Consider the following 15572-nt stretch of genomic DNA (forward strand, 5'->3'; position numbering starts at 1 on the left):
CAAATATCGCTTTGCCAATTCCACAAGAACTGTCTTAGCGAAAGGCTTCTTGAGGGGAAAGCTGTAACTCTGTGAGATGATTTCACAGAACACAAAGAAGTTTCTCAGAAAGCTTCTTTCTCTTTGTTATCGGAGGATATTTCCTTTGGCCCTATAGTCTTCAATAGGATCCGAAATATCTGTTCTCAGATTCCACAGAAATAAGGCTAGCAAAGAGATCCACGAAATACAGATGTAACTCTGTGAGATGAATTAACAGAACACTAAGCAGTTTCTCAGAAAGCTTCTTTCCAGATTTCATCTGAGGATATTTCCTTTTTCACCATACCCCTCTATGGGCTTCCAAATATCACTTTGCCAATTCCACAAGAACTGTCTTAGCGAAAGGCTTCTTGAGGGGAATGCTGTAACTCTGTGAGATGATTTCACAGAACACAAAGAAGTTTCTCAGTAAGCTTCTTTCTCTTTGTTATCGGAGGATATTTCCTTTGGCCCTGTAGTCTTCAAAGGGATCCGAAATATCTGTTCTCAGATTCCACAGAAATAAGTCTATCGAAGAGATCCACGAAATACAGATGTAACTCTGTGAGATGAATTAACAGAACACTCAGCAGTTTCTCAGAAAGCTTCTTTCCAGATTTCATCTGAGGATATTTCCTTTTTCACCATAGCCCTCTATGGGCTTCCAAATATCACTTTGCCAATTCCACAAGAACTGTCTTAGCGAAAGGCTTCTTGAGGGGAAAGCTGTAACTCTGTGAGATGATTTCACAGAACACAAAGAAGTTTCTCAGAAATCTTCTTTCTCTTTGTATTCGGAGGATATTTCCTTTGGCCCTATAGTCTTCAATGGGATCCGAAATATCTGTTCTCAGATTCCAAAGAAATAAGGCTAGCAAAGAGATCCACGAAATGCAGATGTAACTCTGTGAGATGAATTAACAGAACACTAAGCAGTTTCACAGACAGCTTCTTTCCAGATTTCATCTGAGGATATTTCCTTTTTCACCATAGCCCTCTATGGGCTTCCAAATATCACTTTGCCAATTCCACGAGAACTGTCTTAGCGAAAGGCTTCTTGAGGGGAAAGCTGTAACTCTGTGAGATGATTTCACAGAACACAAAGAAGTTTCTCAGTAAGCTTCTTTCTCTTTGTTATCGGAGGATATTTCCTTTGGCCCTATAGTCTTCAAAGGGATCCGAAATATCTGTTCTCAGATTCCACAGAAATAAGTCTAGCAAAGAGATCCACGAAATACAGATGTAACTCTGTGAGTTGAATTAACAGAACACTAAGCAGTTTCACAGAAAGCTTCTTTCCAGATTTCATCTGAGGATATTTCCTTTTTCACCATAGCCCTCTATGGGCTTCCAAATATCACTTTGCCAATTCCACAAGAACTGTCTTAGCGAAAGGATTCTTGAGGGGAAAGCTGTAACTCTGTGAGATGATTTCACAGAACACAAAGAAGTTTCTCAGAAAGCTTCTTTCTCTTTGTAATCGGAGGATATTTCCTTTGGCCCTATAGTCTTCAAAGGGATCCGAAATATCTGTTCTCAGATTCCAAAGAAATAAGGCTAGCAAAGAGATCCACGAAATGCAGATGTAACTCTGTGAGATGAATTAACAGAACACTAAGCAGTTTCACAGAAAGCTTCTTTCCAGATTTCATCTGAGGATATTTCCTTTTTCACCATAGCCCTCTATGGGCTTCCAAATATCACTTTGCCAATTCCACAAGAACTGTCTTAGTGAAAGGCTTATTGAGGGGAAAGCTGTAACTCTGTGATATGATTGCACAGAACACAAAGAAGTTTCTCAGTAAGCTTCTTTCTCTTTGTTATCGGAGGATATTTCCTTTGGCCCTATTGTCTTCAAAGGGATCCGAAATATCTGTTCTCATATTCCACAGAAATAAGTCTAGCAAAGAGATCCACGAAATACAGATGTAACTCTGTGAGTTGAATTAACAGAACACTAAGCAGTTTCACAGAAAGCTTCTTTCCAGATTTCATCTGAGGATATTTCCTTTTTCACCATAGACCTCTATGGGCTTCCAAATATCACTTTGCCAATTCCACAAGAACTGTCTTAGCGAAAAGATTCTTGAGGGGAAAGCTGTAACTCTGTGAGATGATTTCACAGAACACAAAGAAGTTTCTCAGAAAGCTTCTTTCTCTTTGTTATCGGAGGATATTGCCTTTGGCCCTATAGTCTTCAATGGGATCCGAAATATCTGTTCTCAGATTCCAAAGAAATAAGGCTAGCAAAGAGATCCACGAAATAGAGATGTAACTCTGTGAGATGAATTCACAGAACACTCAGCAGTTTCTCCGAAAGCTTCTTTCCAGATTTCATCTGAGGATATTTCCTTTTTCACCATAGCCCTCTATGGGCTTCCAAATATCGCTTTGCCAATTCCACAAGAACTGTCTTAGCGAAAGGCTTCTTGAGGGGAAAGCTGTAACTCTGTGAGGTGATTTCACAGAACACAAAGAAGTTTCTCCGAAAGCTTCTTTCTCTTTGTTATCGGAGATTATTTACTTTGGCCCTACCGTCTTCAATGGGATCCGAAATATCTGTTCTCAGATTCCACAGAAATCAGGCTAGCAAAGAGATCCACGAAATACAGATGTAACTCTGTGAGATGAATTAACAGAACACTAAGCAGTTTCTCAGAAAGCTTCTTTCCAGATTTCATCTGAGGATATTTCCTTTTTCACCATAGCCCTCTATGGGCTTCCAAATATCGCTTTGCCAATTCCACAAGAACTGTCTTAGCGAAAGGCTTCTTGAGGGGAAAGCTGTAAATCTGTGAGATGATTTCACAGAACACAAAGAAGTTTCTCAGAAAGCTTCTTTCTCTTTGTTATCGGAGGATATTTCCTTTGGCCCTATAGTCTTCAAAGGGATCCGAAATATCTGTTCTCAGATTTCACAGAAATAAGGCTAGCAAAGAGATCCACGAAATACAGATGTAACTCTGTGAGATGAATTCACAGAACACTAAGCAGTTTCACAGAAAGCTTCTTTCTAGATTTCATCTGAGGATATTTCCTTTTTCACAATAGCCGTCTATGTGGTTCCAAATATCACTTTGCCAATTCCACAAGAACTGTCTTAGCGAAAGGCTTCTTGAGGGGAAAGCTGTAACTCTGTGAGATGATTTCACAGAACACAAAGAAGTTTCTCAGAAAGCTTCTTTCTCTTTGTAATCGGAGGATATTTCCTTTGGCCCTATAGTCTTCAAAGGGATCCGAAATATCTGTTCTCAGATTCCAAAGAAATAAGGCTAGCAAAGAGATCCACGAAATACAGATGTAACTCTGTGAGATGAATTAACAGAACACTAAGCAGTTTCACAGAAAGCTTCTTTCCAGATTTCATCTGCGGATATTTCCTTTTTCACCAAAGCCCTCTATGGGCTTCCAAATATCACTTTGCCAATTCCACAAGAACTGTCTTAGCGAAAGGCTAATTGAGGGGAAAGCTGTAACTCTGTGAGATGATTTCACAGAACACAAAGAAGTTTCTCAGAAAGCTTCTTTCTCTTTGTTATCGGAGGATATTTCCTTTGGCCCTATAGTCTTCAATGGGATCCGAAATATCTGTTCTCAGATTCCAAAGAAATAAGGCTAGCAAAGAGATCCACGAAATACAGATGTAACTCTGTGAGATGAATTAACAGAACACTAAGCAGTTTCACAGAAAGCTTCTTTCCAGATCTCATCTGAGGATATTTCCTTTTTCACCATAGCCCTCTAAGGGGTTCCAAATATCACTTTGCCAATTCCACAAGAACTGTCTTAGCGAAAGGCTTCTTGAGGGGAAAGCTGTAACTCTGTGAGATGATTTCACAGAACACAAAGAAGTTTCTCAGAAATCTTCTTTCTCTTTGTAATCGGAGGATATTTCCTTTGGCCCTATAGTCTTCAATGGGATCCGAAATATCTGTTCTCAGATTCCAAAGAAATAAGGCTAGCAAAGAGATCCACGAAATGCAGATGTAACTCTGTGAGATGAATTAACAGAACACTAAGCAGTTTCACAGAAAGCTTCTTTCCAGATTTCATCTGAGGATATTTCCTTTTTCACCATAGCCCTCTATGGGCTTCCAAATATCACTTTGCCAATTCCACGAGAACTGTCTTAGCGAAAGGCTTCTTGAGGGGAAAGCTGTAACTCTGTGAGATGATTTCACAGAACACAAAGAAGTTTCTCAGAAAGCTTCTTTCTCTTTGTTATCGGAGGATATTTCCTTTGGCCCTATAGTCTTCAATAGGATCCGAAATATCTGTTCTCAGATTCCACAGAAATAAGTCTAGCAAAGAGATCCACGAAATAGAGATGTAACTCTGTGAGATGAATTCACAGAACACTCAGCAGTTTCTCAGAAAGCTTCTTTCCAGATTTCATCTGAGGATATTTCCTTTTTCACCATAGCCCTCTATGGGCTTCCAAATATCACTTTGCCAATTCCACAAGAACTGTCTTAACGAAAGGCTTCTTGAGGGGAATGCTGTAACTCTGTGAGACGATTTCACAGAACACAAAGAAGTTTCTCAGAAAGCTTCTTTCTCTTTGTTATCTGAGATTATTTCCTTTGGCCCTATAGTCTTCAATGGGATCCGAAATATCTGTTCTCAGATTCCACAGAAATAAGGCTAGCAAAGAGATCCACGAAATACAGATGTAACTCTGTGAGATGAATTAACAGAACACTAAGCAGTTTCTCAGAAACCTTCTTTCCAGATTTCATCTGAGGACATTTCCTTTTTCACTATAGCCCTCTATGGGCTTCCAAATATCACTTTGCCAATTCCACGAGAACTGTCTTAGCGAAAGGCTTCTTGAGGGGAAAGCTGTAACTCTGTGAGATGATTTCACAGAACACAAAGAAGTTTCTCAGTAAGCTTCTTTCTCTTTGTTATCGGAGGATATTTCCTTTGGCCCTATAGTCTTCAAAGGGATCCGAAATATCTGTTCTCAGATTCCACAGAAATAAGTCTAGCAAAGAGATCCACGTAATACAGATGTAACTCTGTGAGATGAATTAACAGAACACTAAGCAGTTTCACAGAAAGCTTCTTTCCAGATTTCATCTGAGGATATTTCCTTTTTCACCATCGCCGTCTAAGGGGTTCCAAATATCACTTTGCCAATTCCACAAGAACTGTCTTAGCGAAAGGCTTCTTGAGGGGAAAGCTGTAACTCTGTGAGATGATTTCACAGAACACAAAGAAGTTTCTCAGAAAGCTTCTTTCTCTTTGTAATCGGAGGATATTTCCTTTGGCCCTATAGTATTCAATGGGATACGAAATATCTGTTCTCAGATTCCAAAGAAAAAAGGCTAGCAAAGAGATCCACGAAATGCAGATGTAACTCTGTGAGATGAATTAACAGAACACTAAGCAGTTTCTCAGAAAGCTTCTTTCCAGATTTCATCTGAGGATATTTCCTTTTTCACCATAGCCCTCTATGGGCTTCCAAATATCACTTTGCCAATTCCACAAGAACTGTCTTAGCGAAAGGCTTCTTGAGGCGAAAGCTGTAACTCTGTGACATGATTTCACAGAACACAAAGAAGTTTCTCAGTAAGCTTCTTTCTCTTTGTTATCGGAGGATATTTCCTTTGGCCCTATAGTCTTCAAAGGGATCCGAAATATCTGTTCTCAGATTCCACAGAAATAAGTCTAGCAAGGAGATCCACGAAATACAGATGTAACTCTGTGAGATGAATTAACAGAACACTAAGCAGCTTCACAGAAAGCTTCTTTCCAGATTTCATCTGAGGATATTTCCTTTTTCACCATAGCCCTCTATGGGCTTCCAAATATCACTTTGTCAATTCCACAAGAATTGTCTTAGCGAAAGGCTTCTTGAGGGGAATGCTGTAAGTCTGTGAGATGATTTCAGAGAACACAAAGAAGTTTCTCAGAAAGCTTCTTTCTCTTTGTTATCGGAGATTATTTCCTTTGGCCCTATAGTCTTCAATGGGATCCGAAATATCTGTTCTCAGATTCCACAGAAATAAGGCTAGGAAAGAGATCCACGAAATACAGATGTAACTCTGTGAGATGAATTAACAGAACACTAAGCAGTTTCTCAGAAATCTTCTTTCCAGATTTCATCTGAGGATATTTCCTTTTTCACCATAGCCCTCTATGGGCTTCCAAATATCACTTTGCCAATTCCACAAGAACTGTCTTAGCGAAAGGCTTCCTGAGGGGAAAGCTGTAACTCTGTGAGATGATTTCAAAGAACACAAAGAAGTTTCTCAGTAAGCTTCTTTCTCTTTGTTATCAGAGGATATTTCCTTTGGCCCTATAATCTTCAAAGGGATCCGAAATATCTGTTCTCAGATTCCACAGAAATAAGTCTAGCAAAGAGATCCACGAAATACAGATGTAACTCTGTGAAATGAATTAACAGAACACTAAGCAGTTTCTCAGAAAGCTTCTTTCCAGATTTCATCTGAGGACATTTCCTTTTTCACCATAGCCCTCTATGGGCTTCCAAATATCACTTTGCCAATTCCACAAGAACTGTCTTAGCGAAAGGCTTCTTGAGGGGAAAGCTGTAACTCTGTGAGATGATTTCACAGAACACAAAGAAGTTTCTCAGAAAGCTTCTTTCTCTTTGTTATCGGAGGATATTTCCTTTGGCCCTATATTCTTCAATGGGATCCGAAATATCTGTTCTCAGATTCCAAAGAAATAAGGCTAGCAAAGAGATCCACGAAATACAGATGTAACTCTGTGAGATGAATTAACAGAACACTAAGCAGTTTCTCAGAAAGCTTCTTTCCAGATTTCATCTGAGGATATTTTCTTTTTCACCATAGCCCTCTATGGGCTTCCAATTATCGCTTTGCCAATTCCACAAGAACTGTTTAGCGAACGGCTTCTTGAGGGTAAAGCTGTAACTCTGTGAGATGATTTCACAGAACACAAAGAAGTTTCTCAGAAAGCTTCTTTCTCTTTGTTATCGGAGGATATTTCCTTTGGCCCTATAGTCTTCAATGGGATCCGAAATATCTGTTCTCAGATTCCACAGAAATAAGTCTAGCAAAGAGATCCACGAAACAGAGATGTAACCCTGTGAGATGAATTAACAGAACACTCAGCCGTTTCTCAGAAAGCTTCTTTCCAGATTTCATCTGAGGATATTTCCTTTTTCACCATAGCCCTCTAGGGGCTTCCAAATATCACTTTGTCAATTCCACAAGAATTGTCTTAGCGAAAGGCTTCTTGAGGGGAAACCTGTAACTCTGTGAGATGATTTCAGAGAACACAAAGAAGTTTCTCAGAAAGCTTCTTTCTCTTTGTTATCGGAGATTATTTCCTTTGGCCCTATAGTCTTCAATGGGATCCGAAATATCTGTTCTCAGATTCCAGAGAAATAAGGCTAGGAAAGAGATCCACGAAATACAGATGTAACTCTGTGAGATGAATTAACAGAACACTAAGCAGTTTCTCAGAAATCTTCTTTCCAGATTTCATATGAGGATATTTCCTTTTTCACCATAGCCCTCTATGGGCTTCCAAATATCACTTTGCCAATTCCACAAGAACTGTCTTAGCGAAAGGCTTCCTGAGGGGAAAGCTGTAACTCTGTGAGATGATTTCACAGAACACAAAGAAGTTTCTCAGTAAGCTTCTTTCTCTTTGTTATCAGAGGATATTTCCTTTGGCCCTATAGTCTTCAAAGGGATCCGAAATATCTGTTCTCAGATTCCACAGAAATAAGTCTAGCAAAGAGATCCACGAAATACAGATGTAACTCTGTGAAATGAATTAACAGAACACTAAGCAGTTTCACAGAAAGCTTCTTTCCAGATTTCATCTGAGGATATTTCCTTTTTCACCATAGCCCTCTATGGGCTTCCAAATATCACTTTGCCAATTCCACAAGAACTGTCTTAGCGAAAGGCTTCTTTAGGTGAAAGCTGTAACTCTGTGAGATGATTTCACAGAACACAAAGAAGTTTCTCAGTAAGCTTCTTTCTCTTTGTTATCAGAGGATATTTCCTTTGGCCCTATAGTCTTCAAAGGGATCCGAAATATCTGTTCTCAGATTCCACAGAAATAAGTCTAGCAAAGAGATCCACGAAATACAGATGTAACTCTGTGAAATGAATTAACAGAACACTAAGCAGTTTCTCAGAAAGCTTCTTTCCACATTTCATCTGAGGATATTTCCTTTTTCACCATAGCCCTCTATGGACTTCCAAATATCACTTTGCCAATTCCACGAGAACGGTCTGAGCGAAAGGCTTCTTGAGAGGAAAGCTGTAACTCTGTGAGATGATTTCACAGAACACAAAGAAGTTTCTCAGAAAGCTTCTTTCTCTTTGTTATCGGAGGATATTTCCTTTGGCCCTATAGTCTTCAAAGGGATCCGAAATATCTGTTCTCAGATTCCACAGAAATAAGGCCAGCAAACAGATCCACGAAATACAGATATAACTCTGTGAGATGAATTAACAGAACACTAAGCAGTTTCTCAGAAAGCTTCTTTCCAGATTTCATCTGAGGATATTTCCTTTTTCACCATAGCCCTCTATGGGCTTCCAAATATCACTTTGCCAATTCCACGAGAACTGTCTTTGCGAAAGACTTCTTAAGGGGAAAGCTGTAACTCTGTGAGTTGATTTCAGAGAACACAAAGAAGTTTCTCAGAAAGCTTCTTTCTCTTTGTTATCGGAGGATAATTCCTTTGGCCCTATAGTCTTCAAAGGGATCCGAAATATCTGTTCTCAGATTCCACAGAAATAAGGTTAGCAAAGAGATCCACGAAATACAGATGTAACTCTGTGAGATGAATTAACAGAACACTCAGCAGTTTCTCAGAAAGCTTCTTTCCAGATTTCATCTGAGGATATTTCTTTTTTCACCATAGCCCTCTATGGGCTTCCAAATATCACTTTGCCAATTCCACAAGAACTGTCTTAGCGAAAGGCTTCTTGAAGGGAATGCTGTAACTCTGTGAGATGATTTCACAGAACACAAAGAAGTTTCTCAGAAAGCTTCTTTCTCTTTGTTATCGAAGATTATTTCCTTTGGCACTATAGTCTTCAATAGGATCCGAAATATCTGTTCTCAGATTCCACAGAAATAAGGCTAGCAAAGAGATCCACGAAATACAGATGTAACTCTGTGAGATGAATTAACAGAACACTCAGCAGTTACTCAGAAAGCTTCTTTCCAGATTTCATCTGAGGCTATTTCCTTTTTCACCATAGCCCTCTATGGGCTTCCAAATATCACTTTGCCAATTCCACAAGAACTGTCTTAGCGAAAGGCTTCTTGAGGGGAAAGCTGTAACTCTGTGAGATGATTTCACAGAACACAAAGAAGTTTCTCAGAAAGCTTCTTTCTCTTTGTTATCAGAGGATATTTCCTTTGGCCCTATAGTCTTCAATGGGATCCGAAATATCTGTTCTCAGATTCCACAGAAATAAGGCTAGCAAAGAGATCCACGAAATACAGATGTAACTCTGTGAGATGAATTAACAGAACACTAAGCAGTTTCTCAGAAAACTTCTTTCCAGATTTCATCTGACGATATTTCCTTTTTCACCATAGCCCTCTAAGGGCTTCCAAATATCACTTTGCCAATTCCACGAGAACTGTCTTAGCGAAAGGCTTCTTGAGGGGAAAGCTGTAACTCTGTGAGATGATTTCACAGAACACAAAGAAGTTTCTCAGAAAGATTCTTTCTCTTTGTTATCGGAGGATATTTCCTTTGGCCCTATAGTCTTCAATGGGATCCGAAATATCTGTTCTCAGATTCCACAGAAATAAGGCTAGCAAAGAGATCCACGAAATACAGATGTAACTCTGTGCGATGAATTAACAGAACACTCAGCAGTTTATCAGAAAGCTTCCTTCCAGATTTCATCTGAGGATATTTCCTTTTTCACCATAGCCCTCTATGGGCTTCCAAATATCACTTTGCCAATTCCACAAGAACTGTCTTAGCGAAAGGCTTCTTGAGGGGAAAGCTGTAATTCTGTGAGATGATTTCACCAAACACAAAGAAGTTTCTCAGAAAGCTTCTTTCTCTTTGTTATCGGACGATATTTCCTTTGGCCCTATAGTCTTCAATGGGATACAAAATATCTGTTCTCAGATTCCAAAGAAATAAGGCTAGCAAAGAGATCCACGAAATACAGATGTAACTCTGTGAGATGAATTAACAGAACACTAAGCAGTTTCACAGAAAGCTTCTTTCCAGATTTCATCTAAGGATATTTCCTTTTTCACCATAGCCCTCTATGGGCTTCCAAATATCACTTTGCCAATTCCACAAGAACTGTCTTAGCGAAAGGCTTCTGGAGGGGAAAGCTGTAACTCTGTGAGATGATTTCACAGAACACAAAGAAGTTTCTCAGAAAGCTTCTTTCTCTTTGTTATCGGGGGATATTTCCTTTGGCCCTATAGTCTTCAATGGGATCCGAAATATCTGTTCTCAGATTCCACAGAAATAAGGCTAGCAAGGAGATCCACGAAATACAGATGTAACTCTGTGAGATGAATTAACAGAACACTAAGCAGTTTCTCAGAAAGATTCTTTCCAGATTTCATCTGACGATATTTCCTTTTTCACCCTAGCCCTCTAAGGGCTTCCAAATATCACTTTGCCAATTCCACGAGAACTGTCTTAGCGAAAGGCTTCTTGAGGGGAAAGCTGTAACTCTGTGAGATGATTTCACAGAACACAAAGAAGTTTCTCAGAAAGATTCTTTCTCTTTGTTATCGGAGGATATTTCCTTTGGCCCTATAGTCTTCAATGGGATCCGAAATATCTGTTCTCAGATTCCACAGAAATAAGGCTAGCAAAGAGATCCACGAAATAGAGATGTAACTCTGTGAGATGAATTAACAGAACACTAAGCAGTTTCACAGAAAGCTTCTTTCCAGATTTCATCTGAGGATATTTCCTTTTTCACCATAGCCCTCTATGGGCTTCCAAATATCACTTTGCCAATTCCACAAGAACTGTCTTAGCGAAAGGCTTCTTGAGGGGAAAGCTGTAATTCTGTGAGATGATTTCACAGAACACAAAGAAGTTTCTCAGAAAGCTTCTTTCTCTTTGTTATCGGAGGATATTTCCTTTGGCCCTATAGTCTTCAATGGGATCCGAAATATCTATTCTCAGATTCCACAGAAATAAGGCTAGCAAAGAGATCCACGAAATACAGATGTAACTCTGTGAGATGAATTAACAGAACACTAAGCAGTTTCTCAGAAAGCTTCTTTCCAGATTTCATCTGAGGATATTTCCTTTTTCACCATAGCCCTCTAAGGGCTTCCAAATATCACTTTGCCAATTCAACGAGAACTGTCTTAGCGAAAGGCTTCTTGAAGGGAAAGCTGTAACTCTGTGAGATGATTTCACAGAACACAAAGAAGTTTCTCAGAAAGATTCTTTCTCTTTGTTATCGGAGGATATTTCCTTTGGCCCTATAGTCTTCAATGGGATCCGAAATATCTGTTCTCAGATTCCACACAAATAAGTCTAGCAAAGAGATCCACGAAATACAGATGTAACTCTGTGCGATGAATTAACAGAACACTCAGCAGTTTCTCAGAAAGCTTCCTTCCAGATTTCATCTGAGGATATTTCCTTTTTCACCGTAGCCCTCTATGGGCTTCCAAATATCACTTTGCCAATTCCACAAGAACTGTCTTAGCGAAAGGCTTCTTGAGGGGAAAGCGGTAACTCTGTGAGATGATTTCACCAAACACAAAGAAGTTTCTCAGAAAGCTTCTTTCTCTTTGTTATCGGAGGATATTTCCTTTGGCCCTATAGTCTTCAATGGGATCCGAAATATCTGTTCTCAGATTCCAAAGAAATAAGGCTAGCAAAGAGATCCACGAAATACAGATGTAACTCTGTGAGATGAATTCACAGAACACTAAGCAGTTTCACAGAAAGCTTCTTTCCAGATTTCATCTGAGGATATTTCCTTTTTCACCATAGCCCTCTATGGGCTTCCAAATATCACTTTGCCAATTCCACAAGAACTGTCTTAGCGAAAGGCTTCTTGAGGGGAAAGCTGTAACTCTGTGAGATGATTTCACAGAACACAAAGAAGTTTCTCAGAAAGCTTCTTTCTCTTTGTTATCAGAGGATATTTCCTTTGGCCCTACAGTCTTCAATGGGATCCGAAATATCTGTTCTCAGATTCCACAGAAATAAGGCTAGCAAAGAGATCCACGAAATACAGATGTACCTCTGTGAGATGAATTAACAGAACACTAAGCAGTTTCTCAGAAAACTTCTTTCCAGATTTCATCTGACGATATTTCCTTTTTCACCATAGCCCTCTAAGGGCTTCCAAATATCACTTTGCCAATTCCACGAGAACTGTCTTAGCGAAAGGCTTCTTGAGGGGAAAGCTGTAACTCTGTGAGATGATTTCACAGAACACAAAGAAGTTTCTCAGAAAGATTCTTTCTCTTTGTTATCGGAGGATATTTCCTTTGGCCCTATAGTCTTCAATGGGATCCGAAATATCTGTTCTCAGATTCCACAGAAATAAGGCTAGCAAAGAGATCCACGAAATACAGATGTAACTCTGTGCGATGAATTAACAGAACACTCAGCAGTTTATCAGAAAGCTTCCTTCCAGATTTCATCTGAGGATATTTCCTTTTTCACCATAGCCCTCTATGGGCTTCCAAATATCACTTTGCCAATTCCACAAGAACTGTCTTAGCGAAAGGCTTCTTGAGGGGAAAGCTGTAATTCTGTGAGATGATTTCACCAAACACAAAGAAGTTTCTCAGAAAGCTTCTTTCTCTTTGTTATCGGACGATATTTCCTTTGGCCCTATAGTCTTCAATGGGATACAAAATATCTGTTCTCAGATTCCAAAGAAATAAGGCTAGCAAAGAGATCCACGAAATACAGATGTAACTCTGTGAGATGAATTAACAGAACACTAAGCAGTTTCACAGAAAGCTTCTTTCCAGATTTCTTTTTTTTTTTTTTTTTTTTTTTTTTTTAAATTTTATTTTATTTTATTTTATTTTTTTTTAATTTTTTTATTTTTTAATTTATTTATTATTATTATACTTTAAGTTGTAGGGTACATGTGCATAACGTGCAGTTTTGTTACATATGTATACTTGTGCCATGTTGCTGTGCTGCACCCATCAACTCGTCATTTACATCAGGTATAACTCCCAATGCAATCCCTCCCCCCTCCCCCCTCCCCCCTCCCCATGATAGGCCCCGGTGTGTGATGTTCCCCTTCCTGAGTCCGAGTGATCTCATTGTTCAGTTCCCACCTATGAGTGAGAACATGCGGTGTTTGGTTTTCTGTTCTTGTGATAGTTTGCTAAGAATGATGGATTCCAGCTGCATCCAAGTCCCTACAAAGGACTCAAACTCATCCTTTTTTATGGCTGCATAGTATTCCATGGTGTATATGTGCCACATTTTCTTAATCCAATCTGTCACTGAGGGACATTTGGGTTGATTCCAAGTCTTTGCTATTGTGAATAGTGCTGCAATAAACATACGTGTGCATGTGTCTTTATAGCAGCATAATTTATAATCCTTTGGGTATATACCCAGTAATGGGATGGCTGGGTCATATGGTACATCTAGTTCTAGATCCTTGAGGAATCGCCATACTGTTTTCCATAATGGTTGAACTAGCTTACAATCCCACCAACAGTGTAAAAGTGTTCCTATTTCTCCACATCCTCTCCAGCACCTGTTGTTTCCTGACTTTTTAATGATTGCCATTCTAACTGGTGTGAGATGGTATCTCATTGTGGTTTTGATTTGCATTTCTCTGATGGCCAGTGATGATGAGCATTTTTTCATGTGTCTGTTGGCTGTATGAATGTCTTCTTTTGAGAAATGTCTGTTCATGTCCTTTGCCCACTTTTTGATGGGGTTGTTTGTTTTTTTCTTGTAAATTTGTTTGAGTTCTTTGTAGGTTCTGGATATTAGCCCTTTGTCAGATGAGTAGATTGCAAAAATTTTCTCCCATTCTGTAGGTTGCCTGTTCACTCTGATGGTAGTGTCTTTTGCTGTGCAGAAGCTCTTTAGTTTAATGAGATCCCATTTGTCAATTTTGGCTTTTGCTGCCGTTGCTTTTGGTGTTTTAGACATGAAATCTTTGCCCATGCCTATGTCCTGAATGGTACTACCTAGGTTTTCCTCTAGGATTTTTATGGTATTAGGTCTAACATTTAAGTCTCTAATCCATCTTGAATTAATTTTCGTATAAGGAGTAAGGAAAGGATCCAGTTTCAGCTTTCTACTTATGGCTAGCCAATTTTCCCAGCACCATTTATTAAATAGGGAATCCTTTCCCCATTTCTTGTTTCTCTCAGGTTTGTCAAAGATCAAATGGCTGTAGATGTGTGGTATTATTTCTGAGGACTCTGTTCTGTTCCATTGGTCTATATCTCTGTTTTGGTACCAGTACCATGCTGTTTTGGTTACTGTAGCCTTGTAGTATAGTTTGAAGTCAGGTAGCGTGATGCCTCCAGCTTTGTTCTTTTGACTTAGGATTGTCTTGGAGATGCGGGCTCTTTTTTGGTTCCATATGAACTTTAAAGCAGTTTTTTCCAATTCTGTGAAGAAACTCATTGGTAGCTTGATGGGGATGGCATTGAATCTATAAATTACCTTGGGCAGTATGGCCATTTTCACGATATTGATTCTTCCTATCCATGAGCATGGTATGTTCTTCCATTTGTTTGTGTCCTCTTTGATTTCACTGAGCAGTGGTTTGTAGTTCTCCTTGAAGAGGTCCTTTACATCCCTTGTAAGTTGGATTCCTAGGTATTTGATTCTCTTTGAAGCAATTGTGAATGGAAGTTCATTTCTGATTTGGCTCTCTGTTTGTCTGTTACTGGTGTATAAGAATGCTTGTGATTTTTGCACATTAATTTTGTATCCTGAGACTGTGCTGAAGTTGCTTATTAGCTTAAGGAGATTTTGGGCTGAGACAATGGGGTTTTCTAAATATACAATCATGTCATCTGCAAACAGGGACAGTTTGACTTCTTCTTTTCCTAACTGAATACCCTTGATTTCTTTCTCTTGCCTGATTGCCCTAGCCAGAACTTCCAACACTATGTTGAATAGGAGTGGTGAGAGAGGGCATCCCTGTCTTGTGCCAGTTTTCAAAGGGAATTTTTCCAGTTTTTGCCCATTCAGTATGATATTGGCTGTGGGTTTGTCATAAATAGCTCTTATGATTTTGAGGTACGTTCCATCAATACCGAATTTATTGAGCGTTTTTAGCATGAAGGGCTGTTGAATTTTGTCAAAAGCCTTTTCTGCATCTATTGAGATAATCATGTGGTTCTTGTCTTTGGTTCTGTTTATATGCTGGATTATGTTTATTGATTTGCGAATGTTGAACCAGCCTTGCATCCCAGGGATGAAGCCCACTTGATCATGGTGGATAAGCTTTTTGATGTGTTGCTGAATCCGGTTTGCCAGTATTTTATTGAGGATTTTTGCATCGATGTTCATCAGAGATATTGGTCTAAAATTCTCTTTTTTTGTTGTGTCCTTGCCAGGCTTTGGTATC

This window comes from Macaca mulatta, chromosome 19 (genome assembly GCF_049350105.2).
Source record: "Macaca mulatta isolate MMU2019108-1 chromosome 19, T2T-MMU8v2.0, whole genome shotgun sequence".
Lineage (NCBI taxonomy): Eukaryota > Metazoa > Chordata > Mammalia > Primates > Cercopithecidae > Macaca > Macaca mulatta.